Below are 11,791 nucleotides of genomic sequence, written 5' to 3'. Positions count from 1 at the left end.
ATCTATTATATCTTTATTTGATACCTATATCTATTATGTCCGTATTTTATACCTATATCATTGGTATCTATTATGTCTACATTTTATACCTATATCTATTATGTTTATATTTGATACCTATATCTATTATATCTATTTTCTATATTTTTATCTCTATATGTATTGTCTATATTTTAAACCAATATCTTTATATCTATTATGTCTATATTTTATACCTATATCTATTATATCTTTTATGTCTACATTTTATACCTATATCTATTATATCTGTGATGTCTATATTTTCTACTTATATCTATTATATCTATTATGTCCATATTTTATAACTATATCTATTATATCTCTTATGTCTATATTTTATACCTATATTCATTATATCTATTATGTCTATATTTTATACCTTTATCTATTATATCTATTATGTCTATATTGTATACGTATATCTATGATATATATCATGTCTATATTTTATACCTATATCTAGTATATCTATTATGTCTATATTTTATACCTATATCTATTATATCTATTATGTCTATATTTTATCTGTAGCTATTACATCTATTATGTCTATATTTTATACCTATATACATTATATCTATTATATCTATTTTTTGTACCTATATCTATTTTATCTTTATTTTAAACCTATATCTATATCTATTGTGTCTATATGTCACAGCGATATCTGTTATACCTATATTTTATTCTTATATCTATTATATCCATAATATCTATATTTTATACCTATATCTTTATCTCTTATATCTATATTTAATATCTATATCTATTATAACTATTATATCTATATTTTATACCTATATCTATTATATCTATTGTGTCTATATTTTATACCTATATCTATTATATCTATTTTTCTATATTTTATACCTATATCTATTATAACCAAATTTTATACCTATATACATTTTACCTATGTTTTTTACCTATATCAATTATATCATTTATATTTATATTTTTCATAATTATATCTATTATATCTATATTTTCTACCTATATCTATTATATCTATGGTCTGTATTTTATACTTGTATCTATTATATCTATTTTTTATACGTATATCTGTTATACCTATTATATGTATATTTTATGCTTATATCTATTATATCCATATTATATACCTGTGTCTATTATATCTATTATGTGTATATTTTATACCTATATCTAATATATCTATTATTTCTATATTTTATACCTATATCTATTATTTCTATTATGTCTAAATATTATACCTACATTTATTATGTCTATATTTTATATCTATATCTATTGTGTCTACGTTTTATACCCCTATCTATTATATCTTTTATGTCTATATTTTATACCGATATCTATTGTATCTATTATATCTGTATTTATTCCTATGTGTATTTCATATATTGTGTCTATATTTTATACCTATATCTATAATATCTATTATGTCTGTATTTCATAGCTATATCTATCATATCTATTATGTCTAATTTTTATACCTATATCTAATATGTCTATATTTTATACCTATATCTATTATACCTCTTACGGCTATATTTTATACCTATATCTATTACATCTATTATGTCTATGTTTTATACCTATATTTAGTATATCTATTATGTCTACATTTTATAACTATATCTGTTATATCTATGATGTCTATATTTTATACGTATATGTATTATATCTTTTATGTCTATATTTTATACCTGTATCTCTTATATCTCTTATGCCTATATTTTATACCTATATTTGTTACATCTATTATTTCTATATTTTTTACCCTTATATATTATATCTATTATGTCTCTATTTTATACCTATATCCATTATATCTTTTATGTCTATATTTTATACCTATATCTATTATATCTATTATGTCTATATTTTATTCCCATATCTATTATGTCTATATTTTATACCTATATCTATTATATCTAATATGTCTATATTTTATAGCTATATCTATTATATCTAGTATGTCTATATTTTATATCTATATTTATCATAAGTATTATGTCTACATTTTATACCCATATATATCATATCCATTGTTTCTGTGTTTTATACCTATATCTGTTATATCTCTAATGTCTATATTTTATACCTATATTTATTATAACTATTTTTTATACCTATATATATCTATATTTTATACCTATATTATATCTATTATGTCTATATTTTATACCTATATCTATTATATCTATCATGTCTATATTTTATACCTATTTCTATCATATCTATTATTTCTATATTTTATACCTATATCTATTATATCTATTAGGTCTCTATTTTCTTCCTATATCTATTATATCTATCATGTCTGTGTTTTATAACTCTATCTATTATATCTATTATATCTATATTTTATAACTATATCTATTATAAACATATTTTATACCTATATACATTTTATCTATGTTTTTTACCTATATCTATTATATCATTTATATTTATATTTTTTATAATTATATCTATTATATCTATATTTTCTACATATATCTATTATATCTATGGTCTGTATTTTATACTTGTATCTATTATATCTATTTTTTATACGTATATCTGTTATACCTATTATATGTATATTTTATGCTTATATCTATTATATCCATATTATATACCTGTGTCTATTATATCTATTATGTCTATATTTTATACCTATATCTATTATAACTGTTATGTCTATATTTTATAGGTATATCTATTATGTCTATATTTTATACCTTTATCTATGATGTCTGTATTTTATTCCTACATCTATTATGTCTTTATTTTATACCTATATCTATTATATTTATTATTTCTATATTTTAAACCTATATCTATTATTACTATATTTTATACCTTTATCTATAATGTCTACATTTTACACCTTTGTCTATTATATGTATTATTTCTATATTTTATACCTGTATCTTTTATGTCTATATTTTATACCTATATCTATTATATCTATTATGTCTAGATTTTATATCTGTCTATTATATCTATTATGTCTATATTGTATACCTATATCTAATATATCTATTATGTTTATATTTTATACCTATAACTATTATATCTATTATGTCTAGATCTATTATATATTTTATGTCTATATTTTATACCTTTATCTATTATATCTATTTTTTCTGTAATTTATACGTATATATCTTATATCTATATTTTATACCCGTATCTAGTATATCTATTATGTCTATATTTTATAACAATATCTATTATATCTATTTGTCTATATTTTATACCTACATCTGTTATATCCATTATATCTATATTTTATACCTATATATATTATATTTATTTTTTATACCTATGTGTATTATATCTATTATATCTATATTTCATGCTCATATCTATTATATCTATATTATATACCTGTGTCTATTATATCTGATATGTGTATATTTTATACTTATATCTAATATATCTATTATGTCTACATTTTATACCTATATCTATTATATCTATTATGTCTAAATATTATACCTATATTTATTATGTCTATATTTTATACCTATATCTATTATATCTCTTATGGCTATATTTTATACCTATATTTATAATATCTATTATGTCTGTATTTTATACCGATATCTATTATAAATGTTATGTCTATATTTTGTAGGTATAAGTATTATGTCTATATTTTATACCTATATCTATGATGTCTCTATTTTATACCTATATCTATTATGTCTTTATTTTTTACCTATGTCTATTATATATATTATATCTATATTTTATAACGACATCTATTATATCTATTTTTTATACCTATGTGTATTATATCTATTATATCTATATTTTATAACTATATCTATTATATCTAATATAAGTATATTTTATACCTATATCTATTATATCTATATTTTATACCTATATCCATTATATCTGTTATATCTATATTTTATACCAATATCTGTATCTATGATATCCATATTTTATAACTATATCTATTATATATATTATGTCTATATTTTCTACTTATATCTTTGTATCTATCTGTATTTTATACTTATATCTACTATATCTGTCTATACTTTATACCTATATCTATTTTATCTATTATGTGTATATTTTATACCTAAATCTATTATATCTATTATGTCTATATTGTGTGCCTATATCTATTGTGTCTCTGTTTTATATCTATATCTATTATATCTATTATATCTATATTTTATACATATATCTATTATATCTCTTATGTCTATATTTTATACCTATATCTATTATATCTATTATGTCTCTATTTTATTAATTTATCTATAATATTTATTATGTCTATATTTAATACCTAAATATATTATATTTACTATGTCTATATTTTATCTCTCCGTCTATTATAACTCTTTTCTCTATATTTTATACCTTTATCTATTAAATCTATATTTTACACATATATCTATTATATCTCTTATATCTATATTTTTATCTGTATCTATTATATCTACATTTATACCTATATCCATTATATCTATTATATCTATATTTTATACATGTATCTATCATATCTATTATATCTATATTTCATATCTATATCTATTGTATCTATATTTTATGCCTATGTCTATTATATATATTATGTCTATGTTTTATATCTGTATTTATTGTACCTATTTTGTATATATTTTATACCTATATCTATTATACCTAATATGTCTGCATGTTATACCTACATTTATTATACGTTTTATGGCTATATTTTATACGTATATCTAATACATCTATTATGTTTGTCTTTTATACCTATATCTATTATATCTATTATGTCCATATTTTATACCTATAACTATTCTGTCTATATTTTATACCTATATCTATTATATCTATTTTGTCTATATTTTAAACCTATGTCTATTATGTCTATATTTTGTAACTCTATCGATTATATCTATTGTGTATATATTTTATACCTCTATCTATTATATCTACTATGTCTATATTTTCTACGTATATCTATTATATCTATTATGTCTATATTTTATACCTATATCTATTATATCTCATATGTCTATATTTTATAACTATATCTATTATATCTATTATGTCTATATTTTATACCTATATCTATTATATCTCATATGTCTATATTTTATAACTATATCTATTATATCTATTATGTCTATATTTTATACCTATATTTATTACATCTATTTTCTCTATATTTTATAGCTATATATATTATATCTATATTTTATACCTATATTTATTATATGTATATTTAATACCTATATCTATTATATCTATTATGTATATATTTTATACCTATATCTATCTATATCTATTATGTGTATATTTTATACGTATATCTATTATATCTATTATGTCCATATTTTATACCTTTATCTATTATGTCTATTATGTCTATATTTTATTCCTATATCTATTATGTCTATTATGTGTATATTTTATACCTAAATATATTATATTTATTATGTCTATATTGTGTACCTATATCTATTTTGTCTGTATTTTATATCTCTATCTATTATATCTATAATGTGCATAATTTATACCTATATCTATTATATATATTCATTCGATATTTTATACCTCTGTCTATTATACCTATTGTGTCTATATTTTAATCCTATATCTATTATATCTATTCTATCTATATTTTATACCTATATCTATTATATCTATTATGTCTATATTTTATACCTTTATCTATTATATCTTTTATGTCTACATTTTATACCTCTATCTATTATGTCTCTTATGTCTACATTTTATAACTATATCTATTATATCTATTATGTCTACATTTTATAACTCTATTATATCTATTATATCTATAATTTATACCTCTATCAATTATATCTCTTATCTCTATATTTTATACCTCTATCTATTATACCTATGATGTCTATGTTTTATAACTCTATCTATTATATCTATTTTGTTTATATTTTATGTCTCTATCTATGATATCTATTATATCTATATTTTCTACCTGTAGCTATTATGTCTATTATGTCTACATTTTATACCTCTATCTATTATATCTATTAGGTCTATATTTTATACCTATATCTATTATATCTATTATGTCTATATTTTATACCTGTATCTATTTTATCTATAATGTATATATTTTATACCTACATCTATTACGTCTATATTTTATAACTATATCTATTATATCTATTATGTCTCTATTTTATACCTATATCTATTATGTCTCTATTTTATACCTATGTCTATTATTTCTATATTTTATACCTATATCTATTATATCTATTATATCCACATTTTATACCTATTTCTATTATATCTATTATGTCTAAATTTTATACCTATATCTATTATGTCTATTATGTCTAAATATTGTACCTATATCTAATATGTCTATATTTTATTCCTATATCTATTATAACTATTATGTCTATATTTTATAACTATATCTGTTATAACTATTATGTCTATATTTTATACCTATATCTATTATATCTATTTTGTCTATATTTTATATCTATATCTTTCATATCTATTATGTCTATATTTTATACCTATATATATCATATCTATTTTATCTATTATTTTATACCTATATCTATTAAATCTATTTTGTCTATATTTTATATGTATATCTATTATGTCTATATTTTATACCTATATCTATTATATCTATTATGTCTATATTTTATACCTATAATTATTATATCTAATATGTCTATATTTTATACCTATATCTATTATGTCTATATTTTATATCTATATCTATGGTATCTGTCTATATTTTATACCTGTATCTCTTGTATCTATTATGTCTATATCTTTTTTTTTTTAACAGGCTTAATTCACTTTTTTTTTCTTTTATAAAAAGCCTATGTTGTAGCCACAGCTGGAGCCTGGGTCCGCTGCACGGGGACTCTGGTGTGGGTCTTGACAAGGTGGTCAGTGAATTCCTGATATGTAGACTTGGTAAAGACTGTCTCCTTCCACAGGTCAGGGGTCAGGTAGCTGTAGGTCTTAGAGATGGCATCAAAGGTGGCCTTGGCGAAGTTGCCCAGGGTGGCAGTGCAGCCCCGGGCTGAGGTGTAGCAGTCATCAATACCAGCCATCATGAGCAGCTTCTTGGGCACAGGCGCTGAGACGATGCCAGTGCCCCTGGGTGCAGGGATGAGGCGCACCAGCACAGAGCCACAGCGGCCTGTCACCTTGCAAGGGACGGTGTGGGGCTTGCCGATCTTGTTCCCCCAGTAGCCTCTGCGCACCGGGACAATGGAGAGTTTGGCCAGGATGATGGCCCCACGGATGGCGGTGGCCACCTCCTTGGAGCACTTAACACCCAGGCCGACGTGGCCATTGTAGTCCCCGATAGCAACAAACGCCTTGAACCTGGTGCGCTGACCAGCACGGGTCTGCTTCTGCACCGGCATAATCTTCAAAACCTCATCTTTGAGAGAGGCCCCCAAGAAAAAGTCAACGATCTCAGATTCCTTAATGGGCAGAGAGAAGAGGTAGATCTCCTCCAGGGACTTGATCTTCATGTCCTTGACCAAGCGGCCCAGCTTGGTGACGGGCATCCACTCCTCATCCTCGGCCTTGCCTCCGCGAGCTCCGCGGCCTCGGCCCCGACCCCGTCCACTGCCGCGACCCCGGCCCCGTATGCCACTGCCGAAACCTCCGCGGAAGACACCGCGGTTCCCCATCCCAGGGCCACCAGGGCTTCCGGACAACCCCGCTGCACCGGCGTCATCAGCCATTTGGTGTTTTCTCGGAGAAGAAGCTAACGTCTATATGTTATACCTATATCTATTATATCTATTATGTCTATATTTCATACCTATACCTATTATATCTATTATATCAATGTTGTATACCTATATCTATTAAATGTATTATGTCTATATTTTATAACTTTATCTATTATATCTATTATGTCTATATCATATACCTATATTTATTATATCTATTATGTCCATATTTTATACCTATATTATATCTACTATGTCCATATTTTATACCTATAATTATTATATCTAATATGTCCATATTTTACACCTATATCTATTATGTCTATATTTTATACCTATATCTATTATGTTTATATTTCATACCTATATCTATTATATCTATTATGTCTATATTTTATACCTATATCTATTTTATCTATTATGTCTATATTTTATACCTATATCTATTATATCTATTATGTCTATATTTTATACCTATATCTATTGTGTCTATTAGGTCTATATTTTATACCTATATCTATTTATATCTATTATGTGTATATTTTATACGTATATCTATTATATCTATTTTGTCCATATTTTATACCCATATCTATTATATCTATTATGTCTATATTTTATACGTATATCTATTATATCTATTATGTCTATATTTTATTCTTATATCTATCTCTTATGTGTACATTTAATACCTATATCGGTTATATCTATTATGTCTATATTTTATACCTATATCTATTACATCTATTATGTCTATATTTTGTAACTATAGTATATCTAATATGACTAAATTCTATACCTATATCTATTATGTCTATATTTTACACCCATATTCATTATATCTATTATGTCTATATCTTATACCTATATCTGTTATATATATTATATCTATATTTTATATCTATAACTATATTACTATACCTATAGCTATTATATCGATTTTATCTATATTTTATACCTATATCTATTATATCTATTATGTCTATATTTTAGACCTATGTATGTTACATCTCTTATGTCTATATTGTATACTTATGGGTATTATATCTATTATGGCTATATTTTATACCTATATCTATTATATCTATTGTGTTTATATCTATTATGTCTGTGTTTTATAACTCCATCTATTATAACTATTATGTCAATATTTTATCCCTGTATCTATTATATCTATTATGTCTGTATTTTATACCTCTATTATATCTATAACGTCTATACTTCATACCTGTATCTATTATATCTATGATGTCTATATTTTTTACCTCTATTATATTGATAATATCTATATTTTATTTCAATATCAACTATATCTATTATGTCTATATTTTATACCTCTATTTATTATATCTATTATATCTATTATGTCTATATTTTATACCTCTATCTATTGTATCTATTATGTCTATATTTTTTACCTCTATTATATCTATTATGTCTATATTTTATAACTCTGTCTATTATATCTATTTTGTTTTTATTTTATACCTCTATCTATTATATCTATTATGTGCATAATCTATGCCTATATCTATTATATATATTCTTTCGATATTTTATACCTACGTCTAATATATCTATGGTGTCTATATTTTAATCCTATATCTATTATATCTATACTATGTATATTTTATGCCTATATCTATTATATCCGTTATGTCTATATTTTATAACTCAATCTATTATATCTTTTATGTCTATATTTTTTAACTATATCTATTATGTCTATTATGTCTACATTTTATACCTATATATATTAAATCTATTATGTCTACACATTATATCTCTATCTATAATATGTATCATGTCTATAATTTATAACTCTATCAATTATATCTATTATGTCTACATTTTATACCTCTATCTATTATATCTATGATGTCTATATTTTATACCTCTATCTATTATAATCGTATTTTATACCTATATACATTACACATATGTTTTTACCTATATTAATTATATCTATTATATTTATATTTTTTAAATTATATCTATTATATCTATGTTTTATACCTGTATCTATTATATCTATTGTCTATATTTTATACCTGTATCTATTATATCTATTTTTTATACGTATATCTATTATATCTATATTTTATACTTATATCTATTATATCTGCATTTTATACTTGTATCTATTATATCGATTATGTCTATATTTCATACCTATATCTATTATATCTATTTTGTCTATATTTTTTACCTATATCTATTATATCTATTATGTTTATATTTTATACCTAAATCTATTATGTCTATATTTTATAACTATATCAATTATATCTATTATGTCTATATTTTATACCTATATCTTTCATATCTATTATGTCTATATTTTATACCTATATATATCATATCTATTTTGCGATTATTTTATACCTATATCTATTATATCTATTATGTCTGTATTTCATACGTATATCTATTATATCTATCATGTGTATATTTCATATCTACATGATTATATCTATTATGTCTCTATTTTATACCTATATCGATTATTTCTATATTTTATAACTATATCTATTATATCTATTATATCTGTATTTTATACCTATATCTATTATATCTATTATGTCTATATTTTACACCTATATGTATTATATGTATTATGTCTATATTTTATGCCTGTATCTAGTATATCTATTATATCTATATTTTTTACTTATATCTATTATAACCATATTTTATACCTATATCCATTATATCTATATTTTTTACCTATATCTATTATATCTATTATATTTATATGTGATAATTATATCTATTATATCTATAATTTTTACTTATATCTATTATATCTATTGTGTGTATTTTATACCTGTATCTATTATATCTATTTTTTATACATATATCTATTATATCTATATTTTATACATATATCTATAATATCTAGTACGTCTAAATTTTATAACTATATCTATTATATCTATTATGTCTCTATTTTATACCTATATCTATTATGTCTATATTTTATAACTGTATTTATTATATCTATTATGCCTATATTTTATACCTATATCTATTATGTCTATATTTTATACCTATATTTATTATATCTATTATGTCTATATTTTATACCTATATATACTATATCTATTATGTCTATATTTTTTACCTATATCTATTATATCAATTATGTCTCTATTTCATACCTATATCAATTATACCTCTTATATCTATAATTTATACCTATATCTATTATATCTATTTTTTATACGTATATCTATTATATATATGTTTTAAACTTATATCTATTATATCTATATTTTATAACTGTATCTATTATATCTATTATGTCTATATTTTATACGTATATCTACTATGTCTATTTTGTCTATATTTTGTACCTATATCTATTATGTCTATTATGTTTATATTTTATACCTATATCTATTATGTCTCTAATTTATACCTATATCTATTATACCTCGTCTGTTTATATTTTATTCCAATATCTATTATATCTATTATGTCTATATTTTATACCTATATCCTTTATGTCTATATTTTATACGAATATCTATTATGTATATTATGTCTATATTTTTTACCGATATCAATTATATCTATTATATCTATATTTTATACATGTGTCTAGTATATCTATTATGTGTATATTTTATACCTATATCTATTATATCTATTATGTCTATATTTTATACCTATATCTATTATATCGATTATGTCTAAACATTATACCTATATCTATTATGTCTATATTTTATACCTATATCTATTATAACTATTTTGTCTATATTTTATATCTCTATCTATTATGTCTACATTTTACACCTATATCCATAATATCTATTCTGTGTATATTTTATACCTATATCTATTATATTTTTATGTCTATATTTTATACCTATATCTCTTATGTCTACAGTTTACACCTATATCTATAACATCTATAATGTCTATCTTTTATACCTATATCTATTATATCTAGTATATCTATATTTTATACCTATGTCTATTATATCTATTATGTGTATATTTTAAACCTATATCTATTATATGTATTGTTTCTATATTTTATACATATATCTATTGTATCTATTATGTCTATATTT

At 21.6% G+C, this 11,791-nt stretch overlaps 1 pseudogene; it reads right to left on the bottom strand.

Moving 5' to 3' along the window:
• Window positions 1-6,836: 6,836 nt before the first annotated feature.
• LOC115895730 lies at window positions 6,837-7,718 on the bottom strand (annotated as a pseudogene).
• Between the last annotated feature and the right edge of the window lie 4,073 nt (window positions 7,719-11,791).

The sequence above is a fragment of the Rhinopithecus roxellana genome, unplaced genomic scaffold, assembly GCF_007565055.1.
Source record: "Rhinopithecus roxellana isolate Shanxi Qingling unplaced genomic scaffold, ASM756505v1 contig1952, whole genome shotgun sequence".
NCBI classification, from domain to species: Eukaryota; Metazoa; Chordata; class Mammalia; order Primates; family Cercopithecidae; genus Rhinopithecus; species Rhinopithecus roxellana.
Note: the sequence above shows the minus strand (reverse complement) of the source record. Positions and strands in the feature narration are given on the sequence as shown.